The sequence below is a fragment of the Phascolarctos cinereus genome, unplaced genomic scaffold (assembly GCF_003287225.1).
Source record: "Phascolarctos cinereus isolate Bilbo 61053 unplaced genomic scaffold, phaCin_HiC Scaffold_9;HRSCAF=440, whole genome shotgun sequence".
In the NCBI taxonomy this organism is placed as follows: Eukaryota; Metazoa; Chordata; class Mammalia; order Diprotodontia; family Phascolarctidae; genus Phascolarctos; species Phascolarctos cinereus.
The window spans coordinates 242,341,347-242,348,992 of NW_027556402.1; the positions used below are offsets into that span (position 1 = coordinate 242,341,347).

The 7,646-nt window shown below is 42.2% G+C and overlaps 1 non-coding gene across 1 annotated transcript; it reads right to left on the reverse strand.

Moving 5' to 3' along the window:
* Window positions 1-2,513: 2,513 nt before the first annotated feature.
* Window positions 2,514-2,616, reverse strand: LOC144455556 (U6 spliceosomal RNA). Its single transcript, XR_013484274.1, has one exon. It is a non-coding gene; the product is annotated as a U6 spliceosomal RNA (small nuclear RNA).
* Window positions 2,617-7,646: the final 5,030 nt, after the last annotated feature.

Here is a 7,646-nt window from a genome sequence, read left to right on the forward strand (position 1 = left end):
AATAATGGGGGATGGCTGCAGGAGAGAGAGAATTTGAAACTGAATATAAAAATAAAAATAAAATTTTTTAAAATTACTTATTACCCTATGTACTGCAAGGCTATTGATCTCCACATTAATTTTTTGAGTTTATTAATGCTTTTTGGTTTTACATCATAATTACTTCCAGATACTGTATCCTACTCACCCAGTGAGTCATCCCCTTTAACAAAGAAAAATAGCTAAAGGGAAACTAGTCAATTCCGTATCTATAGAAGTAGTTGTGTATGCACCATTATGCACTCATAGTTCCCCATTTCTACAAGGAACAAAGGCAGGTTGTTCATTTCGAGTGGATGCCCTTGCTCCCCATAATTCCACTAAACCATATGGTTAAGAACAGCTTCTCCTCTGCCTTGGATGCACACTGCTGATGGGGTCTCAGTCTGAAGGATATTTAGAGTCATTTCTTCCCTTATTTTCCATAGTTCCTTGATTGAGCAACCTAAAGTATGCACTACACATTAAGTTCATGCTGCCAAAATTATAGGAGCATAGGATTTAGAGCTGGAAAGTGCCTTCAAATCATCTTGTCTAAGGTATAGATGAGAAAACTGAGGCCTGGAGATAGGATGTACTTTGTCATAGGTTAGAGAGTAAGGAGTAAAGCCAAGATTTGAATCTCAGTTTTCTGATTTCAAATCCACTAATCTTTCCAGGGCATCTAGGACACATGCATCCCTTCCTAGTCTATCCTGACTCCATTCCAACTAACCATGGCACATATATGAAATATGAACATATTAACTGCTTCTTCATGATCCCTACCCATCCTCTGCTCATTCCCCGGTGTTTGTCTGTGACATTGTCCATTCAGATTATAGATTCCTTGAGAGAAAAGACTGTCTGGGCACTGCTCTTGGTTCGGTGCCACATGGAGGAAAGACACATAGTAAATATTCTTGGATCACTTGATTCAGGCCAGATCATGAAGAGCAGTAGGAGAGCAGGTCATATCGTCCAGAGAGTCAGAACATGACAAATTGTCTTCTTGCCCCGCTCTGCAGCACTAACGGCATTTCAGAACAACTCTCTAAATAATTAGAGAGAGAGAGAGATTGTGGATTTGTGTATAATTGAGAGAGTCCATCACAAGACAAGCATAGAGATACAAACAACTAGATATAGAGTCAGAGATAAGGAAGAAGCTGAAGAAAAGAGGAAAGGAAAAATGGGAGGGAGAGGAAGAAAAGTAGCAGAAGAAGGAGAAAGAAAAGGAAAAAGAAGGAAGGAGAAGAGAATGAATAGGAGGAGAAAGCCAACTCTGCTCAGAGTTTGGGGGACTGGAAAAGAGATGGTAAATTTTCATAATTGACAAAGCATCCCGAAAAGGACAGGACACCATGTACTGCATAAGGATCTGAAATGGATAACCAGCACCCATCTACCCTAAAGTGACTCTCACCCCCATCCTTGGCATTGTCCCCACTATTTCCAAGATGCCTCATGCCTTTCAGAACTTTGGACAGGGCACAAACCTATTGATGCCATCAAAGATGTATGAAGCACCTATTGCCTGCTCAGTTTTATGCTAGACTGTGCTTTGGGGAGACCTAAGGAAGGGTATAATATGGTCCTTGACCTCATGGATCTTATGTCTAGTTGGATCACTCCTTCAATACTTCATATTCATGATTTCATTAGTATTGGTATTCCATCAAGGCAGGTTGCATTGCCTCCATGCCTTAGTAGATGATGGTCTTAATCAGGTTTCTTGTTCATGGGAGGCAGTGTAATACAGTGGAAAGCATGATGGCCTAGAAAGAGAGCCTGATTTCAAATCCCACCTCTGAATCTTACCACCCATAGAATTTTGGACAAGCCATTTTATTTTCTTGGGTTTCAGTTTCTTCATCTGTAAAATAAGGACGTTGGACTAGAAATTAGATGGTCCTTGTAAGCCCTACAACTATTTTTCTACAAACTGTTGTGAATCCAAAAGGAAAGAAAAGATATGGCCAATCTTTTCATATCTCTAGGCCTTGATTAATTCATTTGTCAAATGAATGGTTGGACTGGAATTTCTCTAAGTTTCTAGGTCTCATATCCGTCCAAGGACTTTTTTTTTCACATGTAGGTCTTGGTCAGCAGACACACAGCCCATAACTAGACCCTTAACTGAGGCCTTTCTGGCTTGATAAGAATGTCCAGAGATTGTGCTCCATTGGCATTACCTTCAATGACCCAGGGTCACCTTTACACAGTCACAAGATATAAGACAAGGATATCTCTAAAGGAGTTGTATCACCCACATGAAAATATAGTAATACCAATAATACGTAGTGGTACATATAGCATCTATGAGGAGCAAGGTATCACTGGAGTCTGGGTTGATGATAAAGAAGATGATAACTAGAATATATAAAGCATTTCAAGGTTTGTGAAGCACTTTACATGTGTTAATTCATTTGATCCTCACAACAACCAGGGTGGAGAGGGTAGGTGTTATTTTTTTTCCAAAATAATGATTGATTAAAAATACAGAATGATTCACAAATTTGTGCATCATCATTGCACAGAGGCCAGGCTAATCTTCTCTGTATCATTCCAGTTTTGGTATATGTGCTGCCAAAGCAAGCATGGTAGGTGTTATTTTTAGCTGCATTTTACAAATGAGGAAACTAAGGCTAAGAAAGATCAGGTGACTTACCCAAGGTCAACAAAGATAGTAGCTGTCAAATGCAAGATTAGAATTCATGTCTTCCTGACTCCAAGTCTGGCAATCTATCCATTGTAGCACTTAGTTTTCCATAAAAATCTGGAAAAGATTCATGGAAGGAGTTGGGGCTTAAGCTTGTCTTCCTAAAGGCTAGATACACAGCAAGAGTGGAGGGAGAGCATTCAGACAGTAAGAGAGGGTATGAGAAAAATCATGGAAACAGGAATAAGCAAGAAATTGGGGGGACAGGGAGAAGACTGATGTCACTAAAGCAGTAAGGACAAGATAGCTGTTTTTAAGTTGTTCTGTCTTGTAGAAGAAGGACAGCAATGGGTGGGAGACAGTATGAGGATTCAGTGATTTCGTGAGTTTGTGCTGAATAGAAGTAAAAAGATCAGTTTGGGATCCCAGTCTGTCATGGTTACCAAACCAAGGAATTGTAGGAAGAGGAATAGTTTCTTCAGTTCTAAGAGTTGGTGTATGTCAACCACTGCCTAGGCACATTTTGAGGTAGGGACCAATTGATGGGTCCAAATCAGAAAGGGTCTAGCTGCCAATCTGAGTACTGGTCACCTGGTCATGTTGCTAAGGGAAACAGACCTTGGCCAACATCCGACTCATGCACACATGTGTATACAGGTATATATATTGTGTAATTATGTGTGTATATGCATTGTGTACATGTGTATATGTACACTATGTAGGTTCACACATGTGTGTACTGACATAGATCACAGAATATAAATTAAGGCTTGGAAAAGACCTTAGAGACCATCTAGTCGAACCTACAGATGAGAAAACTGAGGCCAAGAAAGACCAAGTGACCTGTCCTGGGTGGGGGGCAATTCAGTGCAATTCCTTGGTCATGCTAGGGTCAAAGGGTGGAGTGAAGTGAATCCTGCCTCTACCTGGAGCTCAGTGTGGGGCAGTGTTATTAAAAAGCATCAAGTTAACCCCAATCAACAAGCATTATTGGGAGGGGGCACTAGCCAGATTGTGATACCAGGCATAAGGGTGAACTGTTAAGAATTTATAGATGGCTCTCTCTCTCTCTCTCTCTCTCTCTCTCTCTCTCTCTCTCTCTCTCTCTCTCTCTCTCTCTCTCTCTCTCTCTCTCCCTGTTCTCCAGCTCTTAATCTTGGCCCTACTGATGTGGAACCATTAGAGAATATGGAAAAGACCATAGCTGAGGACTCAGGTTAAGGAAGCAGGCTTAAAAGGCTAGACAGGACTAGACTACATGGGACATACATGGGTCTTTCCAAGTACAAACTGGTTCACCATCATCCTTAACTCATTCTCTTGACAGGGGTGACTTTAGGTCCAGGTGGTAGTAGATCTCATCTATTGATGTGATTCTGGAGGTTTGGGAAGTTTCACAAGCCCCCCAGTCCACCCCTGCCCAGTGATTTTCTGAAAATGTACCACAGGCATTTATGCTCTGATACCTTTGAAGGGCAAATTCTTTTTGTAGACTCATAGAACCATAGTATGCTAGAATTGGAATGGATTGTGGGACTCTGAACAGAGAATGTCAGAGCTGGAAAGGACCTTGGAATGTATTCATTTTAGAACTAGAAGGAATCTTAAAACATAGAATATTAGAGCTGGTGGACCTTAGGACACAGATTGTCAAAAGTGTAAGAGGTCTTAGAACACAGAACATCAGAAGTGGAAAGGACTTTAGAACACAGAACATCAAAACTGGAGGATGTTTAGAAGCTAAAACATAGAATGTCAGAGCTAAGAGGGATCTTTGAACATAGAACATCAGAAATAGAGAGCTCTGAGAATATAACAATAATAATAATAATAATAATAACAATAACAACAATAAATAACTAGCATTTGCATAGTTCTTTAATATTTACAAAGCACTTTACAGATATTCTTAGTTATTGATTACTAATCATATTCCTTCTGTTACATTATTATATATAACAATTAATATCTTACAGATATTATCTTTATCTTCAGAACAAACCTGGGATGTGGGTGCTATTATTATCCCTATTTTACAAATGAGGATAGTGAGGGTTAAATGGCTGCCCAATGTAGCTGGCAAGCACCTGAGGTAGGATTTGAACTCAGACAATAGAATGTCACAGATGAAAAGGATCTTAGAACATCTTAGAACCAAGTTAGAAGGCTTCTTAGAATATAGAATGTTAGGGTGAAGGGAAACCCTAAAACATAGAACGTAGAATGTTAGAGTAAGAGGGGACTTTGTTTTAACAGAAAAGGAATTGAGTCAATGTCTTATGGTGAGGCCATCCCCACACCAAGATGCTGAAATCATTGATTCACATAGAATATAGTCAGCACTCATTTGCATGTCCACAGAGGACTGACCCTTGCCCAAACAGCCCTTGCACTATAAGGCAGGAAACCCAAAGGTTAAAAGGAGGGAGGAAGGATGATGTGTCTCTTCTGTACAGAGTTCTGTTACTATGCAGCTCACAGTATGTGTAGAGTGTTTGCCCAATAGATTATGGCTTTTTTAACCACAGTAACTTATGATGTCTATCAACTAAAGCTTGGGGGGGAGAGGAGCATGGTACACAATGGTGGGAGTGTCTACAGGTCGTCATTCCCTCTGCAATCAAGAACTCCTGCAGGGGACATAACATGCACATACAAACATATGTATTATACTTACATATTATATATGCATGCACATACATACATGCACATATGTATACACATACACACATACACATATGCATACACATGTGTGTGCCTGCTACCAGTGCCCAGCTGGGAGATTAAGCTGTCTAGGAGCTGGGTCCCTGGGGAAGGACAGCTAGAAAGAGGCTGCCTGTCTGGCTACATGGAAGCTCCCAGTAGCAGTAGCAGCAGGGTGAGGGAAGAGCCTGAAGCAGATTTCCTAGAGGATGGTCAGGAAAGCCCAGGATTTGGCTGCTATGGCAGAACAGAGATGCTCCTCAATGGGCTCATGAAGCAGGAGGCAAGTACATTTGATCAATTTCAAAGGCAGCCTTGAAGGACACCAGAACCTGTCCGCACTCATCCCTTCCTGGTCTGCCCTGATGCTTACTGGCTTTCCTTTTTCCTTTCTTTTTCTTGATCTTTCCTCTTTTCCTTCTTCTCTCCCATCTTCCATTTTGCTGTCTCTCCTTCTCTCCATCCTTTCTTTCTTCCCTATCTCCTTTTCCCTTTTCCTTCCTTCTTCTCTCCTCTACTCCCCATTTCCTTTATCCCTCCTCTTCCCTTCTTTCCTTTCCCCCTTCCTTCCTTCTTCCCCCTTCTCTCCTATTCCCTTCTTGCTCCCCCACCTCTTCTTTCTTCTTCCCTTTCCTCCTCCCCTTCTCCAATTTTCTTCTCCAGCCCCAGCCTACAGAGAGGGAAAGCAGAGCTCTCAGGCCTGTAGGCCCTTGCCAGGGGGACAGATGATTGCTGCTCCAGTCCATTTGCCCTCATACTGGAGATGGAGCTGCTGACCAGCCACCATACAGCTCCCCTGCTGAGATGATAACCACACACAGCCTGAGCTATTTGCTAACACTCAACTACTGCCTCTGCCTCTGCCTCTGCCTTAGCCCTTCCATTTGTTTATGTTCAACAAGTGTGTATCCAGAGCTTGCTATGGGCCAAAAACTGCATCTTGGCAGGCAGAAATCTGCCCTTGGGAAGATCATGCTGACCTCAAGTGAGAGTGGGAGGGGTTCACAATAAGAGGAAAGGAAAGGAAAGGAAAAGAGGAAGGGAGGAAGGAAGGGAAGAAGGGAGGGAGGAAGGAAGGAAGGAAGGAAGGAAGGAAGGAAGGAAGGAAGGAAGGAAGGAAGGAAGGAAGGAAGGAAGGAAAGAAGGAAGGAAGGAAGGAAAGAAGGAAGGAGAGGAGGGAGGGAGGGAGGGAGGGAGGGAAGGAAGGAAGGAAGGAAGGAAGGAAGGGGGGAAGGAAGGAAGAAGAGAGAGAGGGAGGGAAAAGGGAAGAAAATAGGGAAGGAAGAAAGAAGAAGGGAGGAAAGGAAGAAAGGATGGAGAGAAGGAGGGAAATAAGGAGAGAAAGGAAGGTAAGTAAAGGAAACATTTATCAATCACTTACTATCAAGCATTGTGCTAAATCCTTTACAAATATGATTTCACTTGTTCTCACAGCATCCCTGTGAAGTAGGAGCCATTATTACCTACATTCTATAGTTGAAGAAACTGAGGACAGCAGATTAAGTGATTTACCAATGTCACATAGCTTAAGGCTAGATCTGAACTCAGGTTTTCCTGACTCCAGGCCCAGCACTCTAGCCACTTAGCTGCCTTTGTATCTAGATCTGTGTATAAAGGAGTTTGGTGTTGGTAAGTTGGAGGAGGAGGAAGGAAAGAGAACACTAAGCCTGAAGGGTCCAGAGAAGGTTACTCACTGGTGGGGTACTCACAGCTGAGTCTAGAGGGATGAGGAGGAATTGTTGGGGTAGAATGAAGGAGGGCAGGGGGCACTCCCAGTTCCTAGGAAAGTATCCGAGCCAAGACCAAAGCTAAATCCAGACTCAACTTTCCTATTTATGGAAAAATCCATAATATGGAAAATCCATATTAATTCAATTCAATAAACATTTATTAGAGCCAAAACAAAGCTTGAAGTCCCAGGCACTAGCTAGGAAGGTGTAAGACATGACTCTCAGAAGCACATTTTCACCCTTGGCCTTTCACATCTCACCCTTGACCTCTCTACTGAGATCTAGTCCCACATTTCCAACTCCCTATTGAATATCTCCAGAATAACATTCTCTTGATTCTTCTCCTTTCTCTCTAGCTGTCCTTTCTCTGTCTCTTTCACTGGTTCATCCTTCTCCTCCCACCCTTGAAGCTTGGTTGCCTTATGAGGCTTTGCCCTGGGACCAGCTCTGTTCTCTTTCCATATTCTCCCCCTTGGTTATCTCACCAGCTCTCAAAACTTCAATTATCTTCTCCCCATCTACAGAGCCAGCAT